Source organism: Desmodus rotundus, chromosome 6, assembly GCF_022682495.2.
Source record: "Desmodus rotundus isolate HL8 chromosome 6, HLdesRot8A.1, whole genome shotgun sequence".
Taxonomy (NCBI): Eukaryota; Metazoa; Chordata; class Mammalia; order Chiroptera; family Phyllostomidae; genus Desmodus; species Desmodus rotundus.
In genome coordinates, this window is record NC_071392.1 from 95,421,421 (window position 1) to 95,433,885 (window position 12,465).

Consider the following 12,465-nt stretch of genomic DNA (forward strand, 5'->3'; position numbering starts at 1 on the left):
GGTGGAAGAAGCCAGGGTGACTCCAGCTGTGTGATACTCTGGAAGAGGCAAGGCTATGGAGACAGCAAAAAGTGAAACTATTCTGTACGGCCCCGTAGCGTAGCGGTGGACGCACGCCGTTAGACGCTCTGCACACTCACGGGACACACAACCCTGAGGGACCCTAACGGAAAGTACGGACTTGGGATGTTTATGACGGGCCAGTGGGGGTTCACCAACTGTAACAAACATACCACTCTGGTGCAGGGCGCATTTAAAGCTCCCAGGTGATTTCATTTGGAAGCCAAGGCTGAGAATCGCTGCTCTCGACCTTGCACCCTTCTCTGAGCTCAATGCCAAGTTGTATCCCTCTCATGAACACTGCATCTCCCACTGCTCAGCTGCCCTGCCTCCAATGGTCCAGCACCTTCATCGTGACCTGCCTTCCTGGGATGATGCAGAAGGGGGCTGGGTGTGGGGGGTGGGGAACAGGGTAAATGCAGAGTCTCTTTGCCTTTGCCTCAACTTTGCTCTGAATCTGAAACTGCTCTAAACGATAAAGTCTAGTTTTTAAAAAGTCAACTAAGAGGAGAATATAAGTAAACAATTATAGAGGTGACAAAATCGTGAAGGTGGCCAAACCCATGGAGGAGGGAGGAGATGGCTACTGCTGGGGACAGGCTTGAGGCAGCACATGGCACAGGGGACCAGTGAGGCCCGTGTGTGTGCGTACGGGGAGCAGAGGACCTCCAACCAGAATCAGGCGTGGTACGGCACACAGGTGGACTGGCCCCAGCGTCCAGCCTGTCTCCTGAGACACCTCCCGGAACTGTGGTGTCCTCAGCAGACGCCCTGCAGGGGGGCTCTGGATGCAGAATGGCCCTGGCTGGAGGCTGGGTGGGGAAGGAAGGCACAGCCGCCCCTTCCACCGGGCCACGTTCATTTCCACAGCGGCAGCAGTCAGAGAGACGCCAGGTTTTCCCTCAGAGGCGGTCCAACCTCCATGCCCATTTGGGCCGTTGGCAGGCAGCTGTTTGGTGGCCGCAGAAGCAGACACGCGCGTCCTCTCCCTGGGTTGTGACTGGGGACGGGGCTCCACAGGCACCACGCTGACGCACTGAGTCCCGCGGGCCATGGTGCTGCAGCTGGACCGGGGGCCACTGCAGGGTGCTCGGGGAGGCGTCAGGGGCCCAGCCAGAGACCCCGCCAGCCCTGCCACCAAGACCCAGGAGCTTCTGAACCCCTCCCACCTCACCAGCAGAGGGGTTCGGTGTGTTCCTCAAACCCGGAGAAGCTCAGTGTTGCCCTCGGCCTCGGGCACGGCTGGCAGGGGCAGGGACACCACTGTCACCCAGTGTACTCCTCTAGGGCGGCCTGGGACATCTGGCCTGTCCTGCCACCGCCCACACAAAGTCCCTGTGCAGGCTCCCCAGCCTCCCGGGAGATGCTCACCAGGTAAGCCCATGCAAACTAAAGCCACCAAGAGCCAGGTCCTCGCCACACCCTCATCCTAGGGGAATGACACCAACAGTGTCTCCCGCCACCCGAGGGTGGGAGCTGGGGAGGCCCAGGAAGGTAGGGGCCCCCCTGAGAGACCACAAGGCCCCTTTCCCAAGTGAAAGGTGACGTGAGGTCCCCAGAGGACACATAGGCGCAGGCGCAGCTCTGACAGAGAAGAGGGGCAGAGGGAGAGGTGACGAGACTGTGAAGGGCTAACAGGGACTCGAGACCTTCAAGGCTCCCAGAGGGGCCCGACTCTGCCATCTCTGCTTCGCTTTCATTCGCTTCCCCAGGACAGACCTGTGGAAGTGACCGCCGCCGGCCTTGCTCAGGCCGCTCGTCTCTCTGTGGCCACCGTGGCCGCCGCTTGGGCATGTCGGGTGCGTGATCAGAGCTCCATATGTGGCAGCCTGTGCCGCTTCCACCAGGCTTTCGCCGAGCAACGTAGTGCTGTTTGTTTCCCCGCCGTTGGTTTCTCGCTGCGACTTCACTGGAAGGAAGGGGGACACACCACAGACTCAATTACCGAAGAGGAAGAAAATGAGGGACCTGGTGCCTCTTCAGGCCATTTCTCCAAACTATAAGGCAAGTGGAACCCAGTACAGAGGCTGGTGAGGTTGCGGAGCCTTTAATAAGGGGCTGGGGTGGCCAGGGTGGAGACCCCTCCTCCGCCAGTCGCCTGGGAGACCCACACCCGGGAGAGGAATGGAGACCCGGCTGTTTTTCCTCTGGCCATTAACACGGTGACTTTTTTTCCTGGTCTGTTCCTTCTCTTCACACTTCAGGAACTGCAGAGGCACAGGAATTGGGCTGTCAGCTTCCGGTATAACTGGCCTTGGCTGCGGTGTGTGTGATACCTTCCTTCCGGCTCCGGGAGCCTTATCCCAGGCCGCTCGAGGCACCGTTGGCCAGGCTGGGGCCATGTAAATTTATGTCCTCCCCAGGAAAGTGCTTTCAAAGGGCTTAACTGCAGGTGCTGAGGTCTGGACGGCCCAGGACTGAGCGCAGCCATGGACCGGCTCTTCCTTTTGCTGGTGAAGAGGGAGGTGAGGAAGCCAAGGAGAGGGACAGCTGACCAGAAACGGGAGCATGGAAGGCAGGATGAAGCTGACGGACTGTCGGGGGCAGGGCAGCTGGAAGGTGGGATACTGCTCGCCACTGAGCTTACCGAGGGGTGCAAGGTCGAGAGCAGCGATGCTCAGCCTTGGCCACCGCATTAAATCACCCCGGAGCTTTAAATGTTGATGCCCCGTTCGTACCTCTGAGGGTTGTGATGTGAGAGTTCTGGGGCACAGTCTGCTCACAGGAACCGGGTGACGTTCCCCAAGGCTGAGAGCCACAGTCTAGCTCACCACAGGGGTGAGGGGCCGAGGTGAAGAGAAAGGAAGATCTTCGCAGGAGAGAAGGTCGAAGACAGAGGGCTCAGGGTCCAGAACGAGACCCAAATCAGCAAGAGCACGGCCAAGTCGTGTGAGGAGAGGATGGGCGGGCAAGTGCAGACACCTTCAAGAACGAGGGGAGGGACCAGGACGTCTATGGATAAAGAGGTGGGGTGGTGGGTGGCCTTGGCCCTGATGGGAGCTGCCCAGTGGGAGATGGGTGCAGTTGGGGAGCACCCCCCCCCCCCGAGCTGAATGCCAAGGCCAGTGTTTGTGTCTTTTTTTCAGCATGGCGGGGCGTAGCACAATCACAGCCGTGTATGGAATGCCATCAGGGTTACCCAAGCCCCCAGCGCCATCGTGGGAGCCCTGTTCCCCCCAGGGAGAGCCCACCTGGCTGACACTGAGAGGGACTGGAAGCCCAGGATCTCAGAGAACTCTGATGGACCAAGGGGTCGGCTCCGCAGTGGCCATTCCCTCCCACTTCCGTGTCACCTGTGTGTGCTCACCGCACCCCACTGTCTCCCAGATCCCCATCTCTCAGGACCCTCAGCGATGATCTCCAGGCTCCCCCCACCATCGCCTTCCCCCTCAGACCCACGGCCTGGGCGGCCCCTGCTCTGTGCCAGAAACTTGGCCCCATAAGGGAGCCTTCCTACCCCTCACCTGCTGGGACTGCAGGTCAGAGCCAACGTGTGGACCTACCGTTGGGGCGAGTGGATGTGTGCATCCCCCAGAGCACCCCCGTGCCTGGGAAAGGGTCCCTGCAGCCCGTTCACCCAGGGGTCCGGGAGCTTGGCCACCCATTAGAGTCGCCTGGGCAGCTCTTATGAGCCCTGCTCCCACGGGCCCCCCGTCTATTAAACTGCCTGGGGGCAGACCCAGGCGTCCCCTGCTGACTCTGAAGTGCAGACAAGCCTGAACCCCTGGAGAGCGGGGCCCATCGGCAACAAAAAAGCTGAGACGGTTGCTTGCATGTATTTTTGTACCTCAACACCGAGCACCTGCCTGGTGTGTAGCTAGGGCTTAGCAAATACTGTGTTTGCTGCAAGACTCTCCAACAGCATCACATGACTCGGAAGTGGGGGAAGGACAAGGCACCGCCTCATACGGCTCTCAGAGCCAAAGCGCCTTCCTGGCCCGTCCCCCAGCACCCACAGTGCGACCAGCATCTAAACCTCCCTGACAACTGAACCGTGGACCCCTCTGTGCTCCAAGAGGCGGCCCGAACAAGTTGGAGACCCTCGAACTCCTTTTGGAAGCTCAGTGACTCTCACAAAGGACAGGCAAAGTCACCGAAGAGGGGGAGCAAGTAGCGTTCAAAGGCGTCCCTTCGTCTGGTTCCGCATCTCTAAATTAAATTTCAATGACTCGCTAAGAAAATGTATTCTTTATGTGTTTCCATAAATCGCTCCTTTCAATGCTGTGTGTCTCTTTTTTATTTTAGAGGGAGCAAAACAAAATTAAATAACTATATGAGCTATATTTTACCTTTTAAAAGCTACTGCCGTCTGACTAGACAACCAAGTGGGACGAGCTGGGCAAGCCGGACGTCCCCACGGCTGGTGCGCGAGGGTCGCAGCGGCCTCTCCACCATCCGGGATGTAGCCTGTTCACGTCGAGTGGCCGGATGACAGCCATCGGGGGATGTGAGGAGCCCTGGGAGGCAGGCCAGCAGCCGCTCAGACCTCCCCCCTGCCTCCCCTTCCCTTCTCCCCCCAGGACCCGAGTCCGCATACATCCAGCATTATTTCTAAACGTGGCTGACAGGAACGTCATCCGTGGGGACACTGCTAAGGGACAGAGGGAAAGGCATGACATGGACCTACACATAGAGACATGGGCGGAATAGAGGTACGTGGGGTTTTTGGAGAAAATCACTTCTTTCGGATACTTCTTCCTCCTTTAGCAATGCCGATTAAATGGGAGTGCTTCTCCAGATGCCATGATTTAACTCCTCCGCAGTGCAGCCCGGGCTCCAGGTTACTTAAAAGCTCCTCATTTTATTCGGATGTGCCGCTCTCTCAGGGGGAGGGTCACTCGCCACTGAACTTCCCTTCTGATTCAGCTTGCCCTCGTGGACAAGGCTGGGACACAGAAGACGCCCCGCTGAGCATCCCCTGCGCTCCGGTCCCCCAGATCTGCACCGCACCTGCCCCCAGGTGAGCCCTGGACAGGCGCGGACAGGGCGAAGCTGCGCGTGCAGTTGGCTCTGACGGGTTGGCCGTCCGCATCCCCCATCCGCCCCACCGCAGGGGTTCCCGCATGGCGAGGACTTCGTGGACACTTGTAGACGTGCGACAGAAGGACGTGGAGTGTTCCACGCTCAGTACGTGCCACGCCTGGCACTGCTAAGAGCTGTAGGCAGGCGTTTCATTCACTCCTTGGGTGGCCTGGGGGAGGGTCTGAGGCCTGGCATCTCCCGTCCCTGTACCAGGGCCGGGACCTCAGAGGGATGCCAGCCTCCCGCGAGCTCCCACGGACACCCTGTCCTTCCATCCCAGCGCCCACTCGGCACACGCCCTTGTATCCAGGGACCAAACAGGGAATCGAAGACGTCACACACAGTGGAGAACGGTTAATGGGGACACAAGCCTGAAACACTTTAACGGGACAGAGAGGTACGGTCAACACCACACGCACCAGTCCCGAGCTGTCCAGCTCCGGTTTGCAGGCACCACGCCTGACCCCCGACCCCTGCCAGGTGCCATTTCCAGTTCATGGAACCTTGTGGGAGAGCTCAGGGACACACAGCCGTCGACAGACCTTTCCTCCCTTCTGTCCCTCACTGCTGTCTCCCAGAGACAAAGGCAGACAGAAAACATTTGGCGCCTTGCCTTCTTCAAGTCTTTCCAAAACTTCAACTGCTTTTATAGAAACAATGGCTTTCTTCCGCTTGCACTCAGATGTCACAGTTTTAGGTAACGTTCAGTTATGTGACAGATGGCCCTGGCTCCGACAGCTGGCACGCATGGTCCACTCATGGGGGTGTGGCTGGAGGAGCCTCGAGTCCCCAGGGTGGGCCTGCAGCTGGCGGGCGCTGGGCAGTGAGCACGGAGACCATCACTCCTACCGCCTGGCTGATGGAGGCTGAGGAAGAGGGGTCGCTCTTACCCCGGTCAGCTCGCTTGGCCTGGCCGTAGGTGTCTTAAGCGCGTGCTGGTCTGCTCACCCAGCACCCGGCACAGAGAGGCGTCACTGGGACATCACCCCAGTGACGGCAGAGCGCTGGCAGTTCACCAAGCCAACCCTGTGCTGGGGGGCTGGCAGGAAACAGGCGGCAGACGACCAACGAGGACCAGGATCAAGGTGCATTTGCCAGCACCCGCCGCACGTCCAGAGCCCTGAGCCCGTCAGTGCCGGTGCCTGGCAGCCGCAGGGCCCAGCTTGGCTCAGGCCATCCCAGGCCTGGAGAGCGGAAGGCTCCACAGGCTCACACCAGCCTGCGGGCTGGGCTGTCTCTTCCAACACTGCCCTCTGAGCAGCTCCCATGGGCTGTGAACGACCAGGTGGATGCTGGAGGAGTGGGACCTGTGACTCTGCGGAGGGCAGGGGACTGTCAGCTCCTCGGTGAGGAACTGCAGGGCACCTTGGCTGGGGGCGGGAGAGCTGGGCTTCTCAGGGGAAAGCTCGCTAAACTCTCAAAACATCTGCTCCGACAGGGTAAAACAGCAGATGCCGGGAGACAAGTCCCCGCACCGACGGGGCCGAGGCGGCAGAGCCAGGCGAGAGCGGGGACGCCGGGTGTCCCCTGCCTGTTGGGCCAGCTGTGCTTCATCATCAGTCTTATTCAAAGGTCCAGAGGGCCACCGTCCCCACCCCCGGGAAGTAAATAATGATCCCTCACATCATAGCAACAGCTACTATTTCTGGAAGACTCATCGGTGCCAGGCTTTGTCCTAGGCGCTTGAAACAAATGATCACTGAGGGGTGACCTGATGTCCCCCACCCCCCACCAGGCACGCTCCCATCCCGGAACCTGTGTTAGCCCGTCTGCACAGGTTCCAGTTAAGGGTCTTGAGCTGAGCTACCCCTGGGTTACCCCGGAGGCCCTATGCCCGATGACCAGTGTCCTTATGAGAGATGGCAGAGGGGGGACAGGATGCACCAAGGAGAGCCGCATGGAGACGGAGGCAGAGGGCAGAGCGATGCCACGCCAAGGAGCACCAGCAGCCCCCAGCGGCCGGGAGAGGCAGGAGGGAGCCTCGTCCTGGAGCCCTCAGAGGGGGTGCAGCCCCGCGACCCCTCGATTTTGGACACCTGCCTCCAGAACCGTGAGAGAGTAAGTTCCCATTGTTTCCAGACAGGAAATCCGTGGTCATTGTTATCAGCCACAGGAAAACATCACAATCTCATTTGGCTGCGTCCAGGGGCCTCAATGAGAAACATTTTCCAAACGAGTTACAAACAGCTCCCAAGTGTATTTATTTAGTCTCACTCAGCTAACATGTGGCTTTCTCAAAGTGATCACGGGTCAAACACAAGTGTCTTAAAGTAAGAGAACTAAATAGCCATCCTAACAGGACCGGGCGGCCACCACAGCAAACCACAGGCTGGGCGGCTTAGACACAACGGAAATGTAGTCTTCACAGTGTTGGAGGCTCCAAGTCCAAGGTCAAGGCTCAGGCAGACTCAGTGTCTGGAAGGGGCCCCCTTCCCGGCTCACAGTGGCTGTCCCCTCGCTGTGCCCTCACCCAGTGGGAGGGGTGAGGGGGCTCCCTGGGGCTGCTTTTTATCAGGGCCTGATGCCGCTGCCATTGGTGAAGGCTCCACCCTCGTGACTGAATGGGTTCCCACAAGCCCGCCTCCTAACAGTGTCACATCAGGAGGACACGCACTGAGTCTGTAGCAGTAGCTTAAAAGAATGAGAATTTTAAATGCTGTTCACGGTGAAGGAGATGCAACATGTGAGTCACTTCCCGAGAGCGAGGCTCCGCCTTGCGTGCAGGGTGAGCCTCTGCCATCCGTGTCCTGGGGGCTAAGGAACCTGGGTTCCAGCCTGGTTCCGGTGTGTGTGTGGAGCCTGCCCCTCACCCACAAGCGGTTCTCTGATGCAAGCAGGGACTCGGAGAATCCAGCTCAGTTCTGACACCATCAACCAGAGACAGCATGCGATTTCCCAGGGAAGGAGCCCAGTGCCGAAAACCACCATCCACTTCAGACGCCGGGAGCAAGCCCGGGTCGTCCCCTTTCCCAGGACTGAGTCGTTTGCCAGGATGGCTCACAGAAGTCAGGGAAGCCGCCCACCCACTGGAGCACTGACACTTTACCAAGAGTGCTAAAGGGTGCGAGTCGACGGCCAGATGAAGAGACACACACAGCAAGCCCTGAACATGGGAGCCTGGGGCCCACCACAGTGGCCCGGGGATGCATCTGGTTCCCCAGCATGGAATTGCTCCAAGAAAGGGGGCTGCCCAGCCGCTCCTTCAGGTTTTTGATGGAGGCTTCGTTATGTAGTCAGACTGAGGAAGTCACTGGGCACTGGTGATTCATTCTACCTGGAGTCCCCTCTGTCCCCACAAAGCAGGGGGTGGGACTGAACGTTCCCATCTTTAACCACATGGTTCGCCTCCTGACAGACAGCCCCCTGCCTGAGGTGCAGTCCCCAAGTCCCCGCAACAACACAGCAGGGCTCCTAGGTGCTCTGTGCTCAGACCAAACACATACTTCCTACCATAACCCACAATCTCACACCAAGGGTCCCCGCCCGCCCCTTTGCCCCACGCAGGCTGGGAAGCGCTTATCAAAGTCGCTACGCAGACCTGGGTGAAGCCCACCCGACCCCTCTCAGCCTCTGGTTACTAAGGTCACTGTCCTGTCACCCTGCCTGCTCCGTCTCCCCCCAGCCCCTCCCGCGGGCACGGAAAATGGTGGTTAATGTCCCTCCATCTTCGACTCTGCTCCCAGAGAGCTGCCTCATACAAACCTGCTCTCCAGCCCCGACCTAGGAGGTCAGGACAGAAGTTCATCACCTTGGGGTGGAGAATGATTGAATGCATCATGTGTCTCCTCATTAATTTCTGGTTTTACACATCATAATTAAATAACTAATTATGGCACCCATATGAGCGTGACAAATACGCTTAAGGAACTGACAATGTTACGTCCTTGAAAGGTTGGCCTGGGACTCTTATGTGTCCCACCCCCAAAACGAGGAGCCTTGAACCCCGAATTCTCTCCCCGGGAGACGCGGGCCAGCAGAGGGCTGCAGGCAGCCGGCCTTCTCCCCCAGCCCCTGCTTACTGTGGCCCCCTCACCAGACCCATTTCTCATCCCCCCGCAGAAGCGGTGCCAGGCTGCACGTCAGCTTTCATCTCCCCGGGCCAGGAGCACAGGTAAACATGCCAGGTGTGGCTTTAATCTGCGATGTGATGCTCTCGGTGGAAGGGGGAATGGCTTGAAAGAAGGCCGCTCAAGAGTGAGGCTCTTCACATTTCAAAGAAATAGCCGACATCAAAAAAGGTGTTTTGCTGTATCCGGGGCATTTACCATTTATAGCAAATACTGTTCCAGTTGGCATTAAGCTGCCTCTCACACTCCATTCTGCAAGAAGGCGGGCTCCGTTCCAAACATTGTCTCCACTCTTTACCCTTTGCTGGGGGAGGCCCACACAGGGCAGAGGTGAGCACTGGCCTTTGCGACTGATTTCCCAGTGGAAAGAGGGGGGAGCCTGCGGAAGGTTCCTGGTTGGTCTCCTTTCAGCTCAGAGAGGGACTGGTTCGCACCCCGGCGTGAAAGCCTGCAGACTTGCGACAGAAGACGGGACCATCTCAGGAGTCTCCACCAGCCCACACACCGCCCGCCATGGGCAGGCAGACCCATGTCTCTCACCTCGTCCCCTGTGCAGAGGGTGGGAGAGCCCCCCTTCGGAGTGGAGCCCACTCCCACTGCGCCCACAGCCATCCAGTGCTGCCTCGTCACTTCCAGGAGAAAATCCAAGGCCCAGACCAGCCCCAGCTGCCGGCCAGATCCAAGGGGCCCAGGAGTCTGGGGTGGTGCCGGCACTGGGCTTTGGGGTGAGCGGGTGGAAAAGCCCAGCGCCCGCAATCCCCAAACCTCTGACCACTTTCTCCTTGTCTGCTTGGCTTTGGACTGGACTTCTCCTGATATTGGATGAAGCCCAGGCAACACTTATGCCTACCTGTCTGTTTACCTTAAACAGTCGGGAAGAGGAGACGTGGGGTCTGCGTCGCATGCCTGGGTCGTTGCACAGATCGTGGGAGCTCTGGTCTGAACCACTGCCGCACTGTCCCCACTTTTCCCTGGGTGGAGTCCCTTCCAAGTGAGAAGGTGCAGGCTCTGGGGGGCCAGAGTCCCACTCTGAACGGCTCGCGCACAGCTCTGGTGCAGGAGCTTCCACGTGAACGGGCGCCCATGAGAATATCCAAGGTCACGCAGCCCCTGTACCTTTGCTGAACGCACACGTTCCAACGGTGAAAAGCCCGCTGACGTCTGCAGCGATGAGCGGCGCATCCGCTGGCTGCACAGGTCCCTCTTTTTGCAAAGCTGAGGCTCCGGTGAAGACCCTTAGTGAATGGTCTTCGGGACGTCAGGTGCAAACCATGCTGCATCGGTTGGTTAAAATATTTGCTTCCCTTCTGGGCACAAACACAATGAAGGCTTGGTTGTGTCCCGGAGGGGCAAATGGCATCATTAGCACTCCTGAAGACGGCCGCAGCAGCTAACTGCGCGCTGAGCCCCGGGTGAGGTCCCGCTCACTCTGCACATGGCGCTGCGGTTCCTTCGGTGCAGACGGGGAGACCGGGGCCCAGGGAGCTGCCGAAGGCGCCTGGGTCACCAACATGGGCCTCTGTCTGTCTGCCAGCCCAGCTCAGGCTGACCTGTGAGCACCCTCTCCTCCGCCTCCCACATCCTGGTTGTTTACAGTCAGCTTTGGTCGAGCCCAAAGCCCTTCAATTAACAACTGGCCGCGGGACTTCCAGCTACATTCTCATTGATGCTGCCCACCCCTCACCACCCCCCCCCCCGCTCTGGCATTTTCTCATATTTAGCCCCCAGACAAGTGTGTATCTTTGCTGCTGAGGAATCCCACGTGACTATGATTCCTCGCAGGCAGAGCCCTTTGGTGTGTATGGTATTCCCAGGGGTGAGCACGGGGGCAGGGGGACGGGGGACAGGACCCCAGAGCCCCCCGCCCCTGAGACTCTGCAGTCAAAGCCCTGGAGCCCAGACTCAGCCAAGGGGAGTTCCACCCAGCAGGCGTGTGGCCGAATGACGGGTCCTCCTGCTCAGTCAGCACAGGGAAGAGCCGGCAGGGTGACGGATAGACATGCCAACCAGCTGCCTCCCTGAGCTCCCCTGCGCACCCGGCCCGGGCCTGGGAAGGCTCAGGGCCACCATTGAATCACAGGATGGCCCCGAGACGTGGGGAGGAGAGGCGTGAGGGTGAGAAGGGGCTCAGAGAAGTAACACCCACTAACCACTGACTGCTCACCGCGTGATGTGCTCTGCACCCCCTCGTCACCTTGATTTCTCCCACTTTGCCTCCCCCTGTGCTGGTCCCTGGAGACGTCATCACAGGAGAACATACTGACACCGGGTATGCACACCCCTCCCTGGTCACACTCTGTCCCTGCTGAGTGGCCGCCTGGTTCTGCCGAGTCTCCTGCCCCCCAAGCCCTGGCCACCAGATCTGGCCATGGTCACGGAGGCCTCCAGGCAAGGGACACGGAAGCCCGGCGTGTCCCTTGCCTCCACGTCTCTCTTTTCACGTTAATTTTCAACACAGGAAACACCCAGAATCATAGTCCAAGCACCTACCGCTAGTATGAAACCAGGGCCTCCGCAGTTCCACATTCTAAATCTGTGCGCAGAAGCAGAACGGCGTAACACGTGTTTGCACACAAACTGCACACAGGCTCACCTGCGCACTCACAGGGTTGCGCAGACGCACTGCATGGCGTCGTTTTACCCTCCTTTCAGTCGGCGTGCGTGGGGTCACGCTGCACGCGGCTTCGGGGGACTCGGTCTTGCCCAGCCCCGTGTCCGAGGCTCGTGCGGGCTGCCGTGCACTGCAGGGTGGGGGCCACACTCCAGTTGGAGGGCACAGCTCCCAGGCTGCCATGTCGGCCCGAGATTTCAGACACTAGCCCCAAGTTCAGGGCCCCCTGACTTCTGGCCAGCTAGCTTCAAATTCCAGGAACTCTCAAGCCTCCCTCAGGGATGATAATTAACCGGATAATTAACCAGGACACCTCGCAGAGCTGAAGGTGGCACTGTATCTGCAATCACGGGTTTATATGGTGAACGGATACCAGCCAGAAGCAGCCACGAGGAGAGGGGCAATGTCTGGGGGGGGGGGGTCTGAGTGAGAAGCTCCTGGTCATCTCGTCCCAGGGAGTCCTGGACGGTGCTCCCTCCTCCTGGCCCTGAGGTGGGCAGTTGGCCAGAGCACAGCACCCAGAAGCTCCCCCAAGCCTTCCGCACGCAGAGTGTCCGTGGGGGCTGACCCGTGCCTCAGGCCCTCCTGGAGGGTCACACTAACACTTGTAGCCTCTGGGGCCCCCAGAGATGGGACCAGACACAATGTATCCCCAAAGCCCCGTCATAAATCAGTGTTGGATGGTCAGGTAGCCAAGCGCTCAGC